Source organism: Balearica regulorum, chromosome W, assembly GCF_011004875.1.
Source record: "Balearica regulorum gibbericeps isolate bBalReg1 chromosome W, bBalReg1.pri, whole genome shotgun sequence".
In the NCBI taxonomy this organism is placed as follows: Eukaryota; Metazoa; Chordata; class Aves; order Gruiformes; family Gruidae; genus Balearica; species Balearica regulorum.
In genome coordinates this window covers 11,858,371-11,871,503 of record NC_046219.1, presented here as the reverse complement: position 1 = coordinate 11,871,503, position 13,133 = coordinate 11,858,371, and positions in this window count along the sequence as shown.

Below are 13,133 nucleotides of genomic sequence, written 5' to 3'. Positions count from 1 at the left end.
AATTGTCTTGTTCTAAACTCTTTAAGGGACACAGACCTCTGCCCTCATGTATTCACAAGCATACGCTGCTTCATCGAACCATAAAATCATAGAATGGTTTAGGTGGGAAGGGACCTCAAAGATCATCTAGTTCCAACCCCCCTGCCATGGGCAGGGACACCCTCCACTAGACCACGTTGCCCAAAGCCTCATCCAACCTGGCCTTGAGCACTTCCAGGGATATGGCTGCCACAGCCTCTCTAGGCAACCTGTGCCAGTGCCTCACCACTCTCACAGTAAAGAATTTCTTCCTAATATCTAATCTAAATCGACCCTCCTTCAGCTTAAACCCATTACCCCTTGTCCTGTCACTACACTCCCTGATAAACAGTCCCTCACCAGCTTTCCTGGAGGCCCCCTTCAGGTACTGGAAGGCTGCTACAAGGTCTCCCTGGAGCCTTCTCTTCTCCAGGCTGAACAACCCCAACTCTCTCAGCCTGTCCTCATAGGAGAGGTGCTCCAGCCCTCTGATCAGCTTCGTGGCCCTCCTCTGGACTCTCTCCAACAGCTCCATTGTCTTTCCTGTACAGGGGCCCCCAGAGCTGGATGCAGTACTCCAGGTGGGGGTCTCACCAGAGCGGAGTAGAGGGGCAGAATCACCTCCCTCGACCTGCTGGTTGAACTTCTGGTTTTGATGCAGCCCAGGACACGGTTGGCTTTCTGGGCTGCAAGCATGCATTGCTGGCTCATTGCTGTGGTTTATCCCCAGCTGGCAGCTGAGCGCCACGTGCTGCTTGCTCACCCCTCCCCCAGCGGGATGGGGAGGAGAATGGGAAAAACAATGGCAAAGCCTCGAGGGTTGGGATAAGGGCAGTTTACTGGGACAGCAAGGGAGAGGGAAAACAATCAACAACAGTGCTGATAACAGATATTCACAATGGGTGATAACAGAGAGCAATTTACTGATCTGAGGACAGAGGACCGACTGACCGACCAGACACTCAACCTGTCCAGGAGCCACAGCGAACACGCTCCTGCCTGACTAACCCCCTTTTATGGTGAGCATGACGTCACATGGTATGGAATAGCCCCCTGGCCAGCTTGGCTCACCTGTCCTGGCTCTGCTTCCACTGCTGTAACCACCCCCACAGGGCATTGGCCACCATCCATGACTCAGTATAGAGGTATAGCATTGGCCACTTTCCTCTTTCAGCAATATCTAAAGCCAGCTGGATGGCTTTCACCTCTGCAAACTGGCTCGATTCACCTTCTCCTTCAGCAGCTTCTGCAACTTGCCGTGTAGGACTCCATAGAGCAGCCTTCCACCTCCGATGCTTTCCTATGATGCGACAGGACCCATCAGTGAAGAGGGCATATGGCTTCTCATCTTCTGTCAGTTTATTATACGGTGGGGCCTCTTCACCACGTGTCACCTTGTCCTCTGGCAACATTCTGAAATCTTTCCCTTCTGGCCAGTCTGTGATCACTTCCAGAATTCCTCGATGATTGGGGCTTCCTATTCTAGCCCACTGTGTAATCAGTGCGACCCACTTACTCAACATAGCATCGGTTGCATGATGTGTAGAAGGAGCCCTCTCTTTGAACATCCAGCCCAGTACTGGTAGTCGGGGTGCCAGGAGGAGCTCTGCTTCAGTGCCAATCAACTCTGAAGCAGCTCAAACCCCTTCATAGGCTGCCAATATCTCCTTTTCCATTGGAGTGTAGTGGGCCTCGGATCCTCTGTATCCCCGACTCCAAAACCCCAGGGGTCGGCCTCGAGTCTCCCCTGGTGCTTTCTGCCAGAGACTCCAGGTAGGGCCATTCTCCCCGGCTGCGGTGCAGAGCACATTTTTCACATCTGGTCCTGCCCAGACTGGCCCAAGAGCTACGGCATGCACTGTTTCTTCTTTGATTTGTTCAAAAGCTTGTCATTGCTCAGGGCCCCATTTGAAATCATTCTTCTTCCGGGTTACGTGGTAGAGAGGGCTTACTATCAGACTATAATTTGGAATGTGCATTCTCCAGAAACCCACCACACCTAAGAAGGCCTGTGTCTCCTTTTTGTTGGTTGGTGGGGACATGGCTGCTATTTTGTTGATAATATCCATTGGGATCTGTGGGCAGCTGTGCGTTGTCCAGATCATAATAAACCATCTCCCGCTCAGCTAATTCCCTCAGATATTGGATACCTCTCTCCATGGTGCTCCACTTGCCTGGCCGACATATGACATCTTTGCTGAAAGGATACCTTTCCCTCACACTTGACAGGAGTCGCCTCCAGAGGCTGAGGGCCTGTGCCTTCTTCCCAATTGCCTTGTCAATGCCCCCTTCCCTAGACAAGGATCCTAGCTGCTTGGCCTCCCTGCCCTCCAGTTCCAGGCTACTGGCCCCATTATCCCAGCAGCGGAGCAGCCAGGTAGTGATGTGCTCCCCTGGAAGGCGGCTGAAATCTTTCCGCATATTTCGCAGCTCACTCAGGGACAGGGATCCAGTTATTACCTCTGGTTCTGGCTCTTTTTGTTCTCATGATGGTCCCAGTTCATCATCATCTTTCACTAAGCGAACCGATTTCCTTGTGTATTTCTTTTTGTGTATAGGGGTGACTGATACTGGTATGGGTTGATCTTTTGGCTCGGCTACAGTGCCTGTTGCAGAGGCTTGGGTAGCTGCAGTGCCTGAGGGTGCGCTCTCTATCTCTGGATGGTGCTGTCTACTATCAAGCAGTGTTTGATAGATTGTGGCCAGGGCCCAGCACATCGCAGGAAGTTGTGTCTCCTTAGAATCCCCACAGCATTTTCCTTTCAAATATTCCACCTTTTTATGAGGGTCTTGCAGTTGTTCGGGAGTGAAGCTCCAAACCATTGGGGGTGAAAGGGTCTCTAGATACCCACCCATATTCTCCCACATGCCATGCCAGCCCTGACCATTCAGCCTTGGGGAAGATCCCTGGGTGGTATTCTTAAAACAATTTTTGCTAACCCTGAACAGGACTTGGAAATCATGCAGGAGACCTAGCAATAGGAACATACTGGCCTGAACATTCCAAGGGTATTCAAAATTCTCAAAAATTGTTGTAACCAACCAAAAGGGAAAAGGGGAGGTGAAAGAGTGGGAGAAGGTATCCCCCCTGTCTTCCCCATAGATTGGGTCCAATTATTAATCAGTTCTGAAAGATATTGACCAAGGTATGGGCATGACCGAAATGCTACATACACATACCAGCTCAGACTCATGACTGTCAATGATATCTTATCATAAGTCATTATCACACAATACAACAACATGAGAACACGAACCCCTCTCCCAGAGGTGATAAACAGCGTCGCAGGGATTGCATAGAGTAAACACGGGTTTACAAACCAGAGCCATGTGACCAAACAGAACATCATTATGACCAGTGACTGTTTCAATAACATTATAAATGTTTATAACAACTTTGTTTTAACACACTTGGGTCAGACTTGTTGTTATCACAACCCCTTGATCCCCACGTTGGGTGCCAAAAGGACTGACGTGGTTTAGCCCCATCTGGCAGCTGAGCACCACGCACCGCTGGCTCACCCCTCCCCCAGCGGGATGGGGAGGAGAATGGGAAAAACAAGGGCAAAGCCTTGAGGATTGGGATGAGGGCAGTTTACTGGGACAGCAAGGGAGAGGGAAAACAATCAACAACAGTACTGATAACAAATATTCACAATGGGTGATAACAGAGACCAATTTACCGATCCCAGGACCAACCGCATGACATCACATAGTATGGAATAGACCCCAGCCAGCTTGGCTCACCTGTCCTGGCTCCTTGTGAAATTAACTGTGTCCTTGCCAGAACCAGGACACTCATGTTGAGCTTTTCATTAACCAACACCCCCAAGTCCTTCTCCTCAGGGCTACTCTCCATCCATTCTCCACCCAGCCTGTATTTGCGCTTGGGATTGCCCTGACCCAGGTGCAGTACCTTGCACTTGGCCTTGTTGAACTTCATGAGGTTCGCACAGGCCCACCTCTCAAGCCTGTCCAGGTCCCTCTTCTGTGCCACACGGCTTGGTGTTGTCACCAAAGGTGCTGAGGGTGCACTCAATCCCACTGTCCATGTCCCCAACAAAGATGTTAAACAGTGCCTGTCCTAATATCGACTCCCGAGGAATGCTGCTCGTCACTGATCTCCACCTGGACATGGAGCCATTGATCACAACGCTTTGAGTGTGACCATCCAGCCAATTCCTTATCCACCGAGTGGTCCATCCATCTCTCCAATTTGGGGACAAGGATGTTGTGCAGGACAGTGTCAAATGCTTTGCACAAGTCCCGGTAGATGACATCTGTCACTCTTCCCTTATCCACCAACGCTGTAACGCCATCATAGAAGGCCACCAAGTTTGTCAGGCACAATTTGCCCCTAGTGAAGCCATGTTGGCTGTCACCAATCACCTCCTTATTTTCCCTGTGCCTGAGCACAGTTTCCAGGAGGATCTGCTCCGTGATCTTGCCAGGCACAGAGGTGAGACTGACCGGTCTATAGTTCCTCGCATCTTCCTTTTTACCCTTCTTAAAAATGGGGGCTATGTTTCCCCTTTTCCAGTCAGTGGGAACTTTGCCAGACTGCCAGGACTTCTCAAATATGATGGAGAGTGGCCTGGCCACTTCATCCGCCAGTTCCCTCAAGACCTGTGGATGCATCTCATCAGGTCCCATGGACTTGTGCACCTTCAGGTTCCTTAGATGGTCTTGAACCTGATCTCCTACAGTGGGTGGTTCTGCATTCTCCCAGTCCCTGCCTTTGCCTTCTGTGACCTGGGCAGTGTGGCTCAAGCATTTGCCGGTGAAGACTGAGGCAAAGAAGTCGTTGAGTACCTCAGCCTTCTCCATATCCTGGGTAACCAGGTCACCCATTTCATTCTGGAGGGGACCCACATTTTCCCTCGTCCTCCTTTTATCACTAACATACCTATAGAAACTTTTCTTGTAGTCTTTGACATCCCTGGCCAGATTTAATTCTATCAAGGCTTTAGCTTTCCTAACCTGATCCCTGGCTGCTTGGACAGTTTCTCTGTATTCCTCCCAGGATACCTGCCCTTGCTTCCACCCTCCCTAGGCTTCCTTTTTATGTTTCACTTTCTCCGGGATCTCCTTGTTCATCCATGCAGGCCTCCGGGAATTTTTGCCTGACTTCCTCTTTGTTGGGATGCATCTCTCCTGAGCTTGGAGGAGGTGACCCTTGAATACTAGCCAGCTCTCTTGGGCCCCTCTTCCCTCCAGGGCTTTGTCCCATGGTCCTCTATCATAGAATCATAGAATATCCTGAGTTGGAAGGGACCCATAAGGATTATCGAGTCCAACTCCTGGCCCCACACAGGACCAGCCCAATCAGATCACATGACTGAGAGCGTTATCCAGATGCTTCTTGAACTCAGTCAAGCTTGGTGCTGTGACCACTTCCCTGGGGAGCCTGTTCCAGTATCGAGCTGATCCCTGAAGAGACCAAAGTCTGCCCTCCTGAAGTCCAAGGTAGTGAGCTTGCTGTGCGCCCTCCTCGCTGCCCTGAGGATCTTGAATTCCACCATTTCGTGGTCACTGCAGCCAAGGCTGCCCTTGAGCTTCACATCCCCTACCAGGCCCTCCTTATTGGTGAGAAGAAGGTCCAGCACGGCACCTCTCCTCATGGGCTCCTCTATCACTTGGAGAAGGAAGTTATCATCAATGCATTCCAGGAACCTCCTGGATTGCTTGTGCACTGCTGTGTTGTCCCTCCAACAGATATTGGGGTGGTCGAAGTCTCCCATGAGGACCAGGGCTTGTGAACATGAGGCTGCTCCTATCTGTCTATAGAAGGCCTCATCCGCTTGGTCTCCCTGGTCAGGTGGCCTGTAGCAGACCCCCACTATAGTGTCCCCTGCCCTCCCTTTGATCCTGACCCATAAGCTCTTGGTGGGCTCCTCATCCATCCTCAGGTGGAGCTCCATGCCCTCCAGCTGGTCATTGACATAGAGGGCAACACCCTCTCCTCGTCTCCCCTGCCTGTCCTTCCTGAAAAGCCTGTATCCTTGCATCCCAACACTCCAGTCATAGGAGCCATCCCACCATCTTTCTGTGATGCCAATAAGATCACAGCCCTGCAGGCGTGTGCACGTCTCCAAGTCCTCTTGTTTATTCCCCATGCTCTGTGCGTTTGCATAGAGGCATTTCATTTGTGCCCCCGATGAGGCTGACTTACTGGCTGAAGTGGCTGGAATTCGTTTGATGTATTCTCCCAGTGTTTCCCTGTTGGTTCCTGTTGCATCTGGAGCCCCTGGCTCATCTCCTCTAGGCTTCAAGCATGCTGCAGTGTGTCCAGCACGTCTCTGAGCAACAGGCTGAGAGCCCTCGCTGGCACCCTGTCCCTCCAGCTTTGGTTTGTCATCCCACAGCTTGTCACAGGCAAGCCTGATATTATCCCCCTCCCCCTTCGAGCCTAGTTTAAAGCTCTGTCAATGAGCCCCGCTAGTTCCTGGGCAAAGACCCTTTTTCCCTTTTGAGAGAGGTGAATCCCATCAGAGTTCATCAAGCCTGGTGCTGTGTAGGCCATCCCACTGTCAAATAACCCAAAGTTGTGGCAGTGACACCAGCCATGGAGCCATGTGTTTATGGACTGTGTCCATCTGTTCTTCCCAGTGTCGCTGCCCACAACTGGAAGGAAGGAAGAAAAAATAACCTGCGCTCCAGATTCCTTCAGTAACCTTCCAAAGACCCTGAAGTCTCTTTTGATTGCTTTTGCATTACGCTTCACAGCTTCATCCCCACCCACATGGAGGAGAAGTAGTGGGTAGTAGTCAGAGGGCCACACCAGGCTGGGGAGTTTCCTCGTAATGTCTTTAACACAGACCCCAGGGAGACAGCAGATTTCTCTAACAGGAAAATCTGCCCTGCATATTGGACCCTCTGTACTTCTCAGAAGAGAGTTCCCTACAACTATAACCCTCCTTTTCTTCTTTGTGGAGGTGGTCATGATACAGGATGTGGGCCTTTCTGGCCTTGATGACACCTCTGGCGTAGCTCAACTGTCATCCATGTCCTCCTTTGACTGGTCTTCCATAGTCAGAGCCTCATACCTGTTGTACAGGTATGTCCTCATCTGAGATGGAAGTCAGACAAGAAAAGATGCTTTAACCTCATGGATGTGTCTCTGAGAAAGGCGCAAGTTCCCAGCTCCATGGCCAGTGTTCACGCTATAACTTGCCCTGTTGGAGTCTGTCGTGGTTTAGCCCCAGCCAGCAGCTGAGCACCACGTAGCTGCTCGCTCAACCCTCCCCATGGCGGGATGGGGAGGAGAATGGGAAGATAAAGGTAAAACTCGTGGATTGAGATAAGGACAGTTTACTGGGACAGCAAAGGGAGAGGGAAATAACAACAGTACTTAGGATATACAAAACTGGTGATACACAATGTAGATTGCTCACCCAACACACTTAAACCATCCTGGAGCCAATCTGGAGCTGCCCCTCCCCAACTAGCCCACTAGTCTGCTTTTATGCTGAGCATGACATTATATGGTATGGAATACCCCTTTGGCTAGTTTGGGTTACCTGTCCTGGCTGTGTCCCGTCCAGCTTCTGGTGAAGATTAACTCTATCCTAGTTGAAACCAGGACAGAGTCTCACTTTAGTAGTTTTGTTTGTCATCATCTTTCTGTATCTGGAAACCCGTTTTTACTCTGCTGGGTGAAATGTGGAGATGTGTGGTATAAAGCTGACTCAGTGTCATGTGACCCTCAATGTTTGAAAGTGATACTAGCTTCCTAGCTGCAGCTAAATCATATAGATATGCCACTTCAGTAGAAAAATAGCAAAACGCATGTGGACTATGGAATATGTCTTTCTGTTTTAAAAAGACAATGATTGATACCCACTGCTGTCTGGCTTTTTGCTTTGGTTTGGTTTTGTTCCTTTAGTATGTTTAGTAACAAATTGATATCCCACAATTGAATATAGTCAAACATTACACATAGAGCTGTATTTTTTTTCCGGATTTGGTATTGGTATTTTTTTAAAGTAAACAGGCAATTTTAAATAAAGCACTTGAAGCCTAAAACTAGAACATACTTCCTGATGGTGCATGCCATTTGTTACCCACTAATATTCAGGTTTTGTTCAAGTCCTGTCTTCAAGTTTTAAATGAGGTTTCAGTGACGCACAAACCTTTAGGCTGGACCTTTGTCCAAGGCAAGATGTCACACCTAGCATAAAAGAAATATATCCATGTGCATTACTTCAGACCAATTTAAGAATTTTAACGAATGTGAAGTGGTTCAGAAGTCTCTTACATAGTCTCTCTTCACTGAGCAAAATGTTAATCTGAAGACTGCACAATGAATCATAAAGTGGGTTCATGAAGTGGGTAGGTTTTCATAAGGAGAGGCAATAAGACATAACATATTTGAGATGAAGCTTTGCCAGACTACACCAGAGATTACAGAATCACAGCATGGTTGAGGTTGGAAGGAACCTCTGGAGGTCATCTTGTCCAACCCCCCTGCTCAAGCAGGGCCACCTAGAGCCAGTTGCCCAGGACCATGTCCAGATGGCTTTTGAACATCTCCAAGGAGGGAGACTCCACCACCTCTCTGGGCAACCTGTGCCAGTGCTTGATCACCCTCACAGTGAAAAAGTGTTTCCTGATGCATGATGAAGTCAAGAATATGCCACCAATATTATAGCAAATAATACCCATAACATTGTGTACCTCACCTGATGTCTTCCCAGTGTGACCTATTGTCACTCTCAATACTCCTGCTCCTTCATATGTGACCCTACACTCCTCATTTCCTGCAGTCAGTGACGTGATTAGTCAGGAGCCCTTCATGTCCCTGCAAGAACCAGGATGTGTGGTTCATAAAGACAAATCCTCTTGCCTTCTCCCATTTTTTTAGATGAGGAGGCATCCTCATCCCTAACAGAAGCATCCTCAAGCTGACACTGCTGGAGGAGTTTCTCCTGCAGCAGTGATATAGCAAAATCCAGGGGCATGAGAGTGCTGTACCTGAGTGAGCAGTGAGGACTCAGACTGAAAGACGTTTTAAGAGGGGAAATACTTTACTTTTTAAGATGGCAAACTTTATGTTTAACTACATGCTAAATAAAAATTACTTAGCTGACATTCATTTCAAATATTTTAAATTATATTACTTTGATTTTAATGGCTATTTTTTGAACAACAAAAGCAAGAATTTTTTTATTTGCTTGTGGTGAAATATCCATTTCATTTGGTATTTCTGCTGTTTCCCACTCCTCCCACTTTTCCCATAGAAAAGGAGTTAAATATTTTTAAAAAAGTGAGGAAAGCAACACTATTGCTTTTAAAAATAACATTTTCTCTCACTTTCAACTTTCTCTCTTGAAGTGAGATAAAAATAACACCAAGTAACGTTTTACTTTAATTTCCAATGGAAAAAGTTAAATTTTTTTTTTTCAGAGTAATTTTCACCTTTTTGTTCAGTGGAAAAAGAAGTTAGAAGTAAAAAAAGGAGGAAAGTGGAAAAATACTTTATTTCACTTTAGTGAGAATGAAATGAGAAAAAAAAAGGAATTTCCTCTTGCCTATTAATTAAAAGACAAATTATAAATGAATGATTTTGAATAAATTTATCCTGAAATTTGTTATGAAAAACAGTTTTACATGAAAATAAAATAATTTCTTCTCTGCTGTTGGAGAGAAAATAGAGCAGTTTTAAGTAATTAGATCCTGTTTGCTAATTGGGATGACACTTAAAAATCAGTGATAAATGATAATAAAGTCATTGAAAGCAATGATATCCATTGTACCTGGATGTATAATTAAATCATCATCAACAAAACTAATGGCAAAAGAGTGTGAAACAGCATCAGGCAGTAGTTTTGAGTTTCCTTTGAGCAGTTTTGAACCCTTCTGAACAAGAGAGAGAATAATGGTCTGTTGATATGGGATATAGTCTGGGTTTAAGGCAGTGGGTTCTGCTGGGTTTTAATTGTTGTTGAAGGACTATAAGTTACAGAATTATATTTGGCTTCTAGGGACACAATATAATTTCTCTTCTATCACACCAGCCTGAGGAGCACTTCTGTGCAGATGCTCAACGTATGCTTCCTTTCAAGCCAGTTTTAGAGCTCCCTCAACTTAAGAGGGAGATGAATCAAGCCATGGGTTTTGAATGGCTACATTTACACTATCATCTGCTTAATTTTGGGGGCCGCTGAAAGCTGAGAGTTCCTGCAAGGTCATGTTGGCCACCATACAGCCTACATTCAGCCTGGGCACAGGCTGCTTGAAACCCATCTGCCCTTGCAGCACATCCTATCAGTGGCCCCAATGGAAGACCATCAGCTGTCTTGTATGTCAGGTGTTAGTCTTGTAACTCACTGCAGGCACAGAGGAGAAAAATATCTATGAGCTCTCGATCACACACTACTGTATACTAGCTACTTGGGTGGCAAAAGCACATGGAGGTGCTTTAGAGCAAAGGGCGTTTTTTTGGTTTATTGGTTTATGCATGCAAACTACATTCCTGCAAGGGTCTTGATGTGGCCTTTCATTCTAGTTCTCTTTCAGTGACTCTGGATTTCACCTAAAGATGTGTAGTAAGTTACAATGAAATGTGACCTATTCCTATGAGAATAATTTGTGACTGATATTGCCTAAACAGGTTTTAGTCATTCTACAAATGTACCCTTTAGTCTTACTGCCACAATAATTCAGTTCTTTAACCATTTCAACTACAAAAAAAACCTCGTACTTTTTCCATAGAACTTTATATGCTTGCAGAATAAAGAGGAGGAATGGTTAACTTACTTTTACATGTCTCTCAAAACAAAACACCAGAGTTGTTCATTCAGACCACCTACAAGACTGGCCATCTGCTTCCTTTCCATCTTCTTGCACTTTCTACTGTAGCTTAATAGCAACATTACTATCAGTACAATTTTGCAGCATCATTTTGGCTTGGTTTTGGCTTCCATTTGGTTTCTGTCTATTTATATGTCTTTTCCATGCACTCCTATAGGCTCGTACAAAGTAAAGATGATTTAAAGATGTTTTTCCTCTGTTCTTTTCTTTCTTTCTTTCTTTCTTTCTTTCTTTCTTTCTTTCTTTCTTTCTTTCTTTCTACTTTATCTGCTCTTTAATTTAATAAGTCATTCCTAGTCATCATTATTTTGCAGTAAGTTGGGATTTGCTGACTAAGGGTCACACTGCAGAATTTAGTCAATGGCCTGAGTAGAAGGTGTGCAGCAGGGCTGCCCAGAGAGAGCAGAAAGCAGAGCTGGTCCTGCCACAGCAGTGCCCCAGGAGCCCTTGTGGAGCTGGAACCATGCCAGGGGACAGGCAAGGGTCCTCCACAATTTCTCCCTAAGAATTGTGAATGGAATTTGGAAAGTAATTGCATAAATAAAGGATGGGAAGCTGTAGAAAGATATTTGGACAGATGTAGTAGGAATCTAAACAAACATTAAAGCTGATCACTTCTCTTCCCATGCTCTCTCCTCAGGAGAATCAGTGTCCCATATGCGAGATGGGAATTCATCATTTGGGGAAAAAAAGGGGAGTGAGTTGATTCTGGCACAATTCCCATTCTGCCTCAACCCTGAAAAATCCAAGGGACTGCACAAAAGGTAAATCAAGGTGAGCACTGGCCAAAAGAGTCACTTCATCCCCTCAGAAAAACAGAATGATTTCTTGCAGCAGCAGTCATCTGCTTTCCCCATGGAGCAGAGCACTGGCCATGCAGTCAGCACCTCTGTGAGCTCCTGACTCTCAGGATCCCTGCAACAGCTCTCATTTTTCCCTCTGGGCACTTATGAAAGGTGACCAGTATGGGCTGCACTCATTAACTGCCTCCAGGATTTTAAGACTGATCAAACAGGTCCTTATGATTTTTATGCAATTTCAGCTTTTATCAAATGTATGGACTGTCTTGTGGAGATGCAGATTACCACACTGAGAATTTAAACCTATTGACAACAGGCTAGATTTTCTGAGTTGCCTTCCACGGCCCCTGAGAGGGCACCTACAGATTTCCATGAACCTACAGACCAGACTAAAAAACCCTACTGTAATCAATGGGACTGTTTGTCCAAAACAGGAGCACAGCATCACATCACAGGATTGCTATACAGTGTTCTGCTCTTCAGCTTCTTTTCAAGCAGTGCCAACGTACTCTGGCTCCAAGTCTGAAAGCTGATGGGATGCTCTCATGAGTAAGCATTTTCCAGACTGAGTGTACTGTTATCTCTCTGAACTCCACTCCTTTGGGGAGAAATTTCTCAAGATTGCTTGCAGACCCCTGCCTCCCTCTCTCTGCATCATGCCACTGATGACTTGGCCTGTCCATCCACTATTGAACCAGCAACAAGTGTGCAAGGACTAATCAGGAGCATCTAACCTATCTCCAACTTGACATTACCTTGCTGTCTGACTAGGGGTAACCACTAAAAGTTTCATTCCATAAGAATTGTTTTCCAGTGGCTTCTAGACAAATTTCCATTTAAAAGCTTTTTTTAGGGTTTGGGTTTGTTTTGTTATTTTTTTCCTGAGCATGAGCAAGAAAACGTACTCTAGAATCTAATAAACACTGAAAGGCAAGCTAGGTTATTATGGGTTGATGCATCTAAAGTGATATTTTGCACTGAGAATTTAATTAACAGTTCTTTTGATGATAAATAAACCAGAATAAAATCCAGCTCATCTTCCAAGAGCTGAATTTGTTCTCTACTGCTAATGGCAGTAAAAATTAATAAAATCTTATTTTAGTGAGTAAAGTAAGCTTAGGTGATTCTGAAGGAATAAGAGGAACCAATCTGTCAAGGGAAACAATATATTTTATGTTTGTCACATAAATATATTTATATTAAGTCACATAAATGTATTTATATTAAATCACATATTTGACCTTCATTATTCTCCTGTTTTCTCATTTATAAACTGCAGTTAGTAATACCTGAAGGGGGCCTACAAGAAAGCTGGAGAGGGATTGTTTACAAGGGCATGTAGTGATAGGACAAGGGGGAACGGCTTTAAGCTGAGGGAGGGTAGATTTACATTAGATATTAGGAAAAAAAATGTTCTCTATGAGGGTGGTGAGGCGCTGGAACAGGTTACCCAGAGAAGTTGTGGATGTCCCCTCCCTGGAAGTGTTCAAGGCCAGGTTGGAT